Below are 10,759 nucleotides of genomic sequence, written 5' to 3'. Positions count from 1 at the left end.
AAAAGTCTTGGAAAGATCAAGAATTCAAGGCCCATACCTAAACATAGTAAAAGGAATATACAGCAAACCAGTAGCCAACATCAAACTAAATGGAGAGATACTTGAAGCAATCCTACTAAGACTAGGGACTAGACAAGGCTGCCCACTCTCTCCCTACCTATTCAGCATAGTCCTGGAAGTCCTAGATAGAGCAATTAGAAAACACAAAGAAGCCAAAGGAATACAAATTGGAAAGGAAGAAGCCAAAATATCACTATTTGCAGATGATATGATAGTATACTTAAGTAACCCCAGAACTTCCACCAGAGAACTCCTAAATCTGATAAACAACTTCAACAAAGTGACTGGTTATAAAATCAACTCAAACAAGTCAGTAGCCTGCATCTATGTGAAAGATTAACAGCCTGAAAAAGAAATTAGGTAAATGACACCCTTGACACCCTTCACAATAGTCATACATAATATAAAATGCCTTGGTGTGAATCCAACCAAGTAAGTGAAAGATCTGTATGACAAGAACTTCAAGTCTCTGAAAAAAGAAATCGAAGAAGATCTCAGAAAACGGAAACATCTCCCATGCTCATGGATTGGCAGGATTAAAATAGTAAAAATGGCCATCTTATCAAAAGCAACCTACAGATTCAATGAAATCCCCATTAAAATACCAACTCAATTCTTCACAGAGTTAGATAGAGAAATTCTTGAATTTATTCGGAATAACAAAAAACCCAGGATAGCAAAAACTATTCACAACTGTAAAAGAACTTCTGGAGGAATCACCATCCCTGACCTCAAGGTGTACTACAGAGCAATAGTGATAAAAACTACATGGTATTGGTACAGATACAGGCAGGTAGATCAGTGGAATAGAATTGAAGACCCAGAAAAGAACCCACACACCTATGGTCATTTGATCTTTGACAAAGGAGCTAAAACTATCTAGTGGAAAAAAGACAGCATTTTCAAAATTGGTGCTGGTTCAACTGGAGGTCATCATGTAGAAGAATGCAAATCAATCCATTCTTTTCTCATTGTACAAAGCTCAAGTCCAAGTGGATAAGGGACCTCCACATAAACCAGATACACTGAAACTAATAGAAGAGAAGGTAGGGAAGACCCTCAAATACCTAGGCACAGGGGAAAAGTTCCTGAACAGAACACCAATGGCTTATGCTCTAAGATCAAGAATTGACAAATGGGACTTCATAAAATTGCAAAGTTTCTGTCAGGCAAAGGACACTGTAAATAGGACAAAATGACAACCAACAGATTGGGAAAAGATCTTTACCAATACCACATCTGATAGAGGACTAATATCCAATATATACAAAGAACTCAAGAAATTAGACTCTAGGCAACCAAATATCCCTATTTAAAAAAATGGTGTTTAGAGCTAAACAAAGAATTCTCAACTGAGGAAACACAAATGGCCGAGAAGCACCTAAAGAAATCTTCAGCATCCTTAGTCATCAGGGAAATGCAAATCAAAACAAACCTGAGATTCCACCTCACACCAGTCAGAATGGCTTAGATCAAAAACTCAGGTGATAGTAGATGCTGGTGAGGATGTGGAGAAGAGGAACACTCCTCCATTATTGGCAGGATTGAAAGATGGTGCAATCACTCTGGAAAACAGTCTGGAATTTCCTCAGAAAATTGGACATATCACTACCTGAGGACCCACCTGTACCACTCTTGGGCATATACCCAGAAGATGCTCTAACATATAAAAAGGACATATGCTCCACTATGTTCATAGCACCTTTATTTATAATAGCTAGAAGCTAGAAAGAACCCAGATGTCCTTCAACAAAGGAATGGACACACACACACACAAAAAAAAGTGGTACATTTACACAATGGAATATTACTCAGCTATTAAAAACAATGTATTCGAGAAATTCTTAGGTAAATGGATGGAACTAGAAAATATTATCCTGAGTGAAGTAACCCAATCATAAAAGAACGCACATGATATTCATTCACTGATTATTGGATTTTAGCCCAGAAGCTTGAAATACCCAAGATTCAACTCACAGATCACATAAAGCTCATGAGGAATGAAGACCAAGTGGGGGTACTTCGGTCCTTCTTAGAAGGAGTAACAAAATACTCAAGGGAGCAAATATGAAGACAAAGTGTAGGACGGAAACTGAAGGAGAAGCTGTCTGCAAACCATTCCTGCATATCCATTCCATGTGCAATCACCAAAGGTAGAAGCTGATGTGGATGTCAGGAAGTGCATGCTGACAGGAGCCTGACATAGCTGTTTCCTTAGAGGTTTGCAAGAGTCTGACATATTCAGAGACAGATGCTCACAGCTAACCATTGAACTGATCATGGGGTTCCCAATGGAGGAGTTAGAGTGAAGACTGAAGGAGCTGAAAGGGTTTGCGACCCCATGAAGAGAGCAACAATACCAACCAACCAGGGTCTAAACCAACAGCCTGGGAGCACATAGGGAGGGACACATGGCTCCAGCTATATATGAAAGGGAGGATGGTCCTTTCAGGTATAGGTGGGAGAGGAGATCCTTGGTCCCAGGAAGGCTGGAAGCCATGTATGGGGGAATTCGAGGGTGGGGAGGTGGGAGTGGGAGGGTAGGTGGGGGCACATCCTCATAGAAGCAAGAGGAGGAGGGATGGGAAAGGGGGTTCCTGGACGGGAGGAGGGAAATGGGGTAAGGGGAGAACATCTGAACTGTAAATAAAATATCCAATAAAAATAATTTTTAAAAAAGAGTAATATTAAAATGTTGGTTCTGAAAGTTGTGTTAATGCAATGAAGTAAACATTTTCAATGTAGTTTTTTTTTCCATTGAATGTCACATAAAATGCCATCACATCTTACTGTCAACGGTGTTTTTTGACTGAAATGCAATGTTCTAGTTCAACTCCTCATCTCCTCCTTACCAGTCTGTATTGTTACTTCACCATTCCAGGGATCTGTTGTATTACCTGCTACACCTTTCTTTTCTCCACACCCTCCCCTTCTCATGTGTACACCAACTACACTGCATCTGATTAAAACAAATAGGAAATTTTTTAAAAAGCATTTCAAACTAAATTATCTTGAAGATTAAGCTCCCAAATTTTTGACAAAAACAATCTAAAGTATTTTACATCATACTACTTCACTATTGAGCTGATACTCCGTGTTAATTCCCATTTGTTTAAGAAAAATTACAATTATGTTTCATTGAATGAAACTAAGTCCAGAGGCTGAGCTCAGCAATGCTGTGATTATTTTCCTTGTTTCTTCTGCTATTTTCTTGAATAATAATGCAGAACGGGTAAAGATCCCACCATGGCAACCAGTTTATATGCAAAGTTATTAAAGATTGAGAAGAAAAATTCTCACTGACCTTGGAGGGGAAAATCATGATAGAAATCACATAAGGAACTTGTTTTAAAGAAAAGTAAAAGGCAGATAGACTTTCCTCTTTGAAAATATTAAGATAAAGAACAACTAGGACACAGTTAAAAATGAACAGCTGGAGTCATGGTGTAGGTATTCTTTAACTTTGTGACTTTGAGAAACTTATTTAACATTTTTGAATATCAATAGCTTCATTTATAAAAACAGAATCAATAAAACCAACATCATAGCACTGTTCTAAGATCAACTGATATTGGTTGATCTTAGAATAATGCTATGATAATAAACAATGCTATGTTGATAAATTCAAGAATATTATCAACATAGCAGATAATATATCATTTTTTTACATCTATAAAGAGGGAATGTGGTATAATTTGACTGATATTTAAAACAAACAAAAAGCCCGCTCAGCTGCTGCATACAGATTACAGTAGGAAGGATAAAGAATTAGGCTGTGGGTTTCCAGATATGACATTATGGTAACCTGTGCCTGAATTTCGTGTGTTTACAGTTGAAATTATTTTAGAAGATATAATCCATGTACTCTGGAATGGAACGGACTGAAAGAATTAAAAAAAAAATAAGGACTGAGACTCACCTCCAGGTCTGCAGACTGAGAAGGAGCAAATATGTTAGCATCATTACTGAATCAGGGAAGTCTGCATAGATTTTATAAGCAAGGGCACAGTGAAACCGCACTTGATAGCTCCATGGGTGGAAAGAAAGCTTTATTGTGGATAAAACTGCCAAGGCAATCTCCTTGGTGATAGAAAAGAGCAAAATGGGCAAAAACCAAGGAGATTGTATATATGGCAGCAGGGTGGGTTCTTAGAGCTGATACACACTGTTTGGATTGACTGGGAGCTAGTTCCTCCTGTTGGAAGTTCTTGATTTTTGGTTGGATATTCCTGTTGCTTTAGAGGAGGTTTCCTAGTAAACAGAAACACATATTTAGTTCTCTGTTTACCCAATAACAATCCTTCTATTTATCTGCTCATCTGCTTATCTGTTTCTCCTTCTCTTTAGCCAATGTCATCAGCACTGACATTTGTGGAGGTGGAGCAGCTTTGGACCTTACAGAAACAGGAAGTGGTCACTTAGGTAGTGTGAGAGGAGCAGAAATTGCAGTTGGGTTGGTGCTTTCAATCAACAACTTGGACAGCAAACCCTGTAGATATAAGTATTGTAGAAAGGATGTGAGTCCTAACAGCCTAGATACACTCTGAGTGCATAATCAGAGGCACAATACATCTTACCTCATATTGACACAAAATTAATAGTGCAGCTTTAGAAACAGCAGTTCTATTTTTTCTTGATTTTGAGGATTTTTTTATTTATTTCCAAACCCACACAGCTGAGCCAAGTATAACATGTTTTCTCTTCCTTTTCCTGTCACAGGAGTAACAAGCAACACTCTGGAGATCCTCCTATTAACTGATCCTTCCCAGAACACTTGATCGTTCCTTCTCCCCTACAGGCTTCATTAACAGTAAGAGTTGAGCCAAGCATCTTGACGAAATTTGAAGTTTCCTTCACAGTTTTCCCTGAAGAAGTAATAATCCTGATCTGGAACTTGGGTCCTGACAGTAGTCTGGCTCCTTTGTCCTTGAAGGTAATGACTCCAGTGTGTAAGATTTCACCAAACCACTTGTCATGCCAAAGTCACTTCTCAGGTTCCTGTCACTTTTTAGAATCACATTTTCTTCAAAATCCACATTATCCTATTTGACAAACTCTTCTCTGTTTGATTTAGGAACATAGGCTCAACTGTTACCTTATGAAAACCATAGTCACACTTACAACTCCTCTTATACCTTTGCATTTACTGTATCACCATTACAACCTGAATCTGAGGACACTATGGTTCACCTACCAAGAATTATCCAAGCAGTTAGTGTAGACAGCCATAAGTCAATGACAGGTGGGGTAGAGCTACTTCCAAGGAGACTTCCTCCTTTCAAATTCTGCACTTAATATTTTTCAGAAAAACAATATTTGCTGCTCACCTGACTATTCTGATTTACCCAAGTTTTAGAATTCTACTCAGATTGTTTTTTATCAGATTCAACAGAAAAGACGAACAAGCAAAATTAGACTCTGATCTGCTGTGAAAAAAAAAAAAGCTATTGCTACCAACTCTTAATTACAAAGAGCTCCCTCTGTGAGAGCACCTCACATATTCAAGGTGTGATACTTCTATAAAGGAGATAAGATGCAAAGTAGAACATAATACAGATATGGATATTGCTTTCATCCTGACACTAACTAGCTGCTTAAATTTGAAGTGAATGTCTCATATGCAGGAGCATCAAACTCATCAAACTCAAAGATCAACACTTGTTCTCAGCCTCTACATGTTGTCATTCAGGGCTAGGTAATTCTTTATTCTCAAGACAGCTTGTGAATTACAAGGTGGTAGCAAGCTTAGTATGAAATGTCATTAGTTCCCTCACTTTCAGATTTTGAAAATGTTATTTCCAGCCATTGTCTGGTTGGCCCTGGTCAAGAACCTCTGCCCCAGCTGATTTAGAAAAATATTTTAAAATTAACATTTATAAACCTGACAGACCCCAACTTCCATTGGCATCTACTATAAATTCTTGTTTGCCTTTTAAATTTTAAATGTACAGATAACCACTTGATCAAGATAGATAAAGGTGTGAGAAAATAAATAAAAATGAGAATGACCTCCACAGAAACAGATGCCTTTAATCAGAAAAGTGAAGGGCAACACTCTTCAAGGAGTGCAAACTATGTGCCCAGGATCAGGGTGTTCAAGATTATATAGGGAAGAAAAATGGAATTTTGGGGGTGCAGGATTTCATCTGCAGATCTGTCTATCCATGCTTTGCCCACAACAGTTTCAAAGTTATAAATATTGATGCGCATTGGCATATTGATCCTACCCTGAGATTCTGGGAAGCTAACGTTTGCAAGAGCTGTTATCAGTGTACCATCAACTTTTCTGTCAAGAATTTCTCAGTTCACCTGATATTTTTATTCTTGGTTGTCAACTAGACTTCTTCTGGAATTAACTAAATCCCAAGAACCTGTATATACCTGTGAGGAATTTTTCTTTCATGGATTGTTTGATGTGGAAAAACCTACCTTAACTCTTGACCCCACCTTCTGGTGGCAGTCTCTTTAAAGGGCATGGAGGGAGAAAGCTTTGCTTTTTGCCTGCTTGCCCAAGATCTTAGTGGCAAGTTTATTCCCTATTAGAGGGTGGTTCTGATGTTAAGGTCCTGTTCCCCAATTGGTTCTTGATGGATCAAAAAAAAATACAAGTGATCAATGACTAAGGATGAGGCATGACACTTAGAGTTGCTGGGAGGATACAGACAGAATTGGGAGAACAGGAGAAGAAAAAGGAGGCAGTAGTAGCAGAATAAAGCCAACCAGCAATGTGAGGTTTCGGTTGGAGTGGCCAGTGACCATTCTATCCAATTTTGTCTGGGGTGGCAGGGGAGGTTTAGGAGTCCCCTCATTCATTGAGTTAGTAAAGGCATTTTAAGATTAGTGTCTGTGTGTGTGTGTGTGTGTGTGTGTGTGTGGTTGTTGTTGTTGTTGATCTGTGGACCCAAGGGAATCTGGGTGGAGGCTGATAGTGAAGTCATCTCAGAGCTTAAAGCTGGGTAGCAAAAACAACAAGCTACAGTTCCATTAACTACTGTTCTAGCCTACTTCTTCAAGATTTTGAAGCATACTGAAGACCAGCTGAGACATTTGTCCTCATAGTATAGACAACTTCTGGGTTCTTGAACTTTCCAACATATACTGTAATATGTATTACAAAATAATTTAAGGCTTTAAATAAAAGAATAATATGATTTGTCTGGTAAAAAAATAAACTAAAAGGGGAAATATCAAAGTAAACATTAACCAATCTATAAAGCAAAAGTTATTAATCTGAATAAATATCACTTCCTTTCAATGAAAGAGTATAATTCATAATAAAAGTATAGAATAGCATGAAAGTATAAACCCTTATTGAGCCAGTAATAGGACTTCAAATTATATAAAACCAAAACTTTAACAGAAGATTATATGAAAATCACAATAATGAGAAACTGTAAACAAAATAATTTTAGCTTTTAACTGACTGATCAATGAGAACAAAATAAAAAAAGAACACAAAACTTTGCATAATATAATTGAATTGTGTTAACTGAATTAACCTTGAATATTTTAAAGATTGTATAATTGCTGCATGGAACTATGAAGTAACTGTTTTCTTAAAAATAAAAAATTTATTAAGCCAAAATGTGCCTTGATCCACTCCAAAAATTGAAAATATGAAATCCCTAGTATATTATGGTAAAATTGTGTAAGTGTAATACACATGAAAAGAACAACAAAACAGTTCATTAAGGGCATTGAGAAAGAACCACACTCTTCGGGGTTGATCTGTGTGACTACTGTCAACTTGACACAAACCTAGAGACATCTGGGGGAAAAGTGAATCTTGACTGAGAAAGTGCTCCATAATATTGTCTTGTAGGCAACCCTGTGGAACATTTTCTTAATTGACTACTGCTGTTGGAGGACCTAGCCCACTGTGGGCAGTGGCACACCTGGGCAAGTCATTCTAATGTATACAGGAAGACAAGCCGCAGGGAACAAGTCAGCAGTCAGCATTCTTCCAAGGTTTCTGTTTTAGCTCCTGCCCCTAGGTCCATGCCCTGCTTGAGTTTCTGCCCTGAGTTCCTTCAGGGATAGACTATTGCCTAGCAGTATAAGATGATGTAACCCCTTTCCTTCCCAAGGTGTTTTTGGTCACATTTCCATCACACCAGCAGGATGCAGATGAAAACAGTGACAGAACTAAGAATGGAACACTAAGGATGTGTGCTCAGAATTTGACATACGCATCCATTCCAGAAATGTAAACACCTATGAAGCTGGTGAAGGATCTGCCATAAGTCCTAAGCATAAACATAGTGTTTCTAAGCAGAATAACACAGGTTAGACCCATAGACCCCACCATACTCCTTCTGAAGCTTTTCCATGAAGTTAGTCAGACTCAGCACAAAGCTAGGGTTGGCTAAGAGATCACTACCATGCCTAGAACTGGGTGCTCAGGGCACCTGAGGAAAAAATCTCTGAGGAAGAGCTCAGAAGTGTAAGAGACTATCATCTAGGCAGAATCTTAAAATTCTGAGCAAAATGTTGTTAGAACACAGAGGAAGTTAGGAATGCTTCATCCAACTTCTTGGAATATATACTAGAATATGCAACTGGTTTCTAAAGGCTACAAGTTAAAATTGGAGTATGTTTTTATGTAAATTTCCTTGGGTGGCATTAAAGCACTCAAGATTTGACTGCAAACTAACACACACCAATGCTATGACAACCAGAAAGTGGATTCTTAAGAGTTCTTGATTTAAGCATCAGACTTGAAATTCAAACTAATTCTTAAAATTGTATTTGCTATTTATTATTGTTTTAATTATGTGTACATGTGTGTGAGCATATGCTCATGAGTGTATGTGCGTGTGAAGAGCAGAAGAGGGTTGGATCCCATAGAGCTGAGGTAGTAAATAGTTGTAAGTCACCCAACATCAATGCTGAGAACTGAAGGTGGATCATGTCAGCAGTACAAATTCCTAACCAGTGAGCCAACTCTAAAGCCCCCTGAGTAATTCTTAAAGACAGATTTGGTTTATTTTTCTTTTATTTTCTAGCATAAAAAATGGTTTAATTAATTTTAGAGAAGCAACTACTTTTCTCTTTAAAATTTCTTTACACTAAAAGAAGTTAACAAATAAAGAATTAAAGTTCTCTAGCAATAACAATATTATTAATTTCTGTATTTAATTAGCTATTTTAGAGCTGTTTGCTGCTGAACTAAGATTTGAATGGGGATTCTTTAGTGAGAGACACAAGAGTTAACTGAAGCCAAACTAGGTTTTGACTGCTATTTGACACCCCAAAATATCTGTATTGCAGACTTGGTCCCCAGAACAGTATCATGATAGATGGTGGGAACTTTAAGAGAAGAACCAATGAAGGAATTTCAGGTCTCAGTTTAAATTTAAAATTGAAGGAATTTCAGTTTAAACTTAAAAATTAACTGCCCCAGGGATACATCCCAGAAGGAGCACATTCCAAAGACTCACACACGCCTTTCTACTCTTTGACGCCGAGGAAGAAGCATCGCTGAAGGCTCTGATCATCCTGCCGTCACGTCTAAGTCAGAGTCTCCCAGGGAGCTGGAACAGCTGCGGAAGCTCTTCATCGGAGGGGTGAGCTTTGAAACAACTGATGAGAGTCTGAGGAGCCATTTTGAGCAATGGGGAACACTAACCGACTGTGTGGTAATGAGAGATCCAAACACCAAGAGATCCAGGGGCTTTAGGTTTGTCACATATGCCACTGTGGAAGAAGTGGATGCTGCCATGAATGCAAGACCACACAAGGTAGATGGAAGAGTCGTGGAACCTTAAGAGGGCTGTGTCAAGAGAAGATACTCAGAGACCAGGTGCCCACTTAACTGTGAAAAAGATCTTTGTTGGTGGTATTAAAGAAGACACTGAAGAACATCACCTACGAGATTATTTTGAGCAGTATGGGAAAATTGAAGTGATAGAAATTATGACTGACAGAGGCAGTGGGAAAAAGAGAGGCTTTGCTTTTGTCACCTTTGATGACCATGACTCTGTGGATAAGATTGTTATTCAGAAATACCATAATGTGAATGGCCACAACTGTGAAGTAAGAAAAGCTCTGTCAAAGCAAGAGATGGCTAGTGCTTCATCCAGCCAGAGAGATCGAAGTGGTTCTGGAAACTTTGGTGGTGGTCGTGGAGGCGGTTTTGGTGGCAATGACAATTTTGGTCGAGGAGGGAACTTCAGTGGTCGTGGTGGCTTTGGTGGCAGCCGTGGTGGTGGTGGATATGGTGGCAGTGGGGATGGCTATAATGGATTTGGCAATGACGGAAGCAATTTTGGAGGTGGTGGAAGCTACAATGATTCTGGCAATTACAACAATCAGTCTTCAAATTTTGGACCGATGAAGGGAGGGAACTTTGGAGGCAGGAGCTCTGGCCCTTATGGTGGCAGAGGCCAGTACTTTGCTAAACCACGAAACCAAGGTGGCTATGGAGGTTCCAGCAGCAGCAGTAGCTATGTCAGTGGCAGGGGGTTCTAATTACAGCCAGGAAACAAAGCTTAGCAGGAGAGGAGAGCCAGAGAAGTGAGAGGGAAGCTACAGGTTACAACAGATTTGTGAACTCAGCCAAGCACAGTGGTGGCACGGCCTAGCTGCTACAAAGAAGACATGTTTTAGACAATACTCATGTGTGTGGACAAAAACTCCAGGACTGTATATGTGACTAATTGTATAACAGGTTATTTTAGTTTCTGTTCTGTGGAAAGTG

General features: G+C 38.8%; 1 pseudogene; it reads left to right on the top strand.

Moving 5' to 3' along the window:
• Positions 1-10,530, top strand: part of LOC114618079 — a 32,713-nt pseudogene extending 22,183 nt beyond the window's left edge.
• The last annotated feature ends 229 nt before the right edge of the window (positions 10,531-10,759 follow it).

Source organism: Grammomys surdaster, unplaced genomic scaffold (assembly GCF_004785775.1).
Source record: "Grammomys surdaster isolate TR1022 unplaced genomic scaffold, NIH_TR_1.0 140, whole genome shotgun sequence".
Lineage (NCBI taxonomy): Eukaryota > Metazoa > Chordata > Mammalia > Rodentia > Muridae > Grammomys > Grammomys surdaster.
Note: the sequence above shows the minus strand (reverse complement) of the source record. Positions and strands in the feature narration are given on the sequence as shown.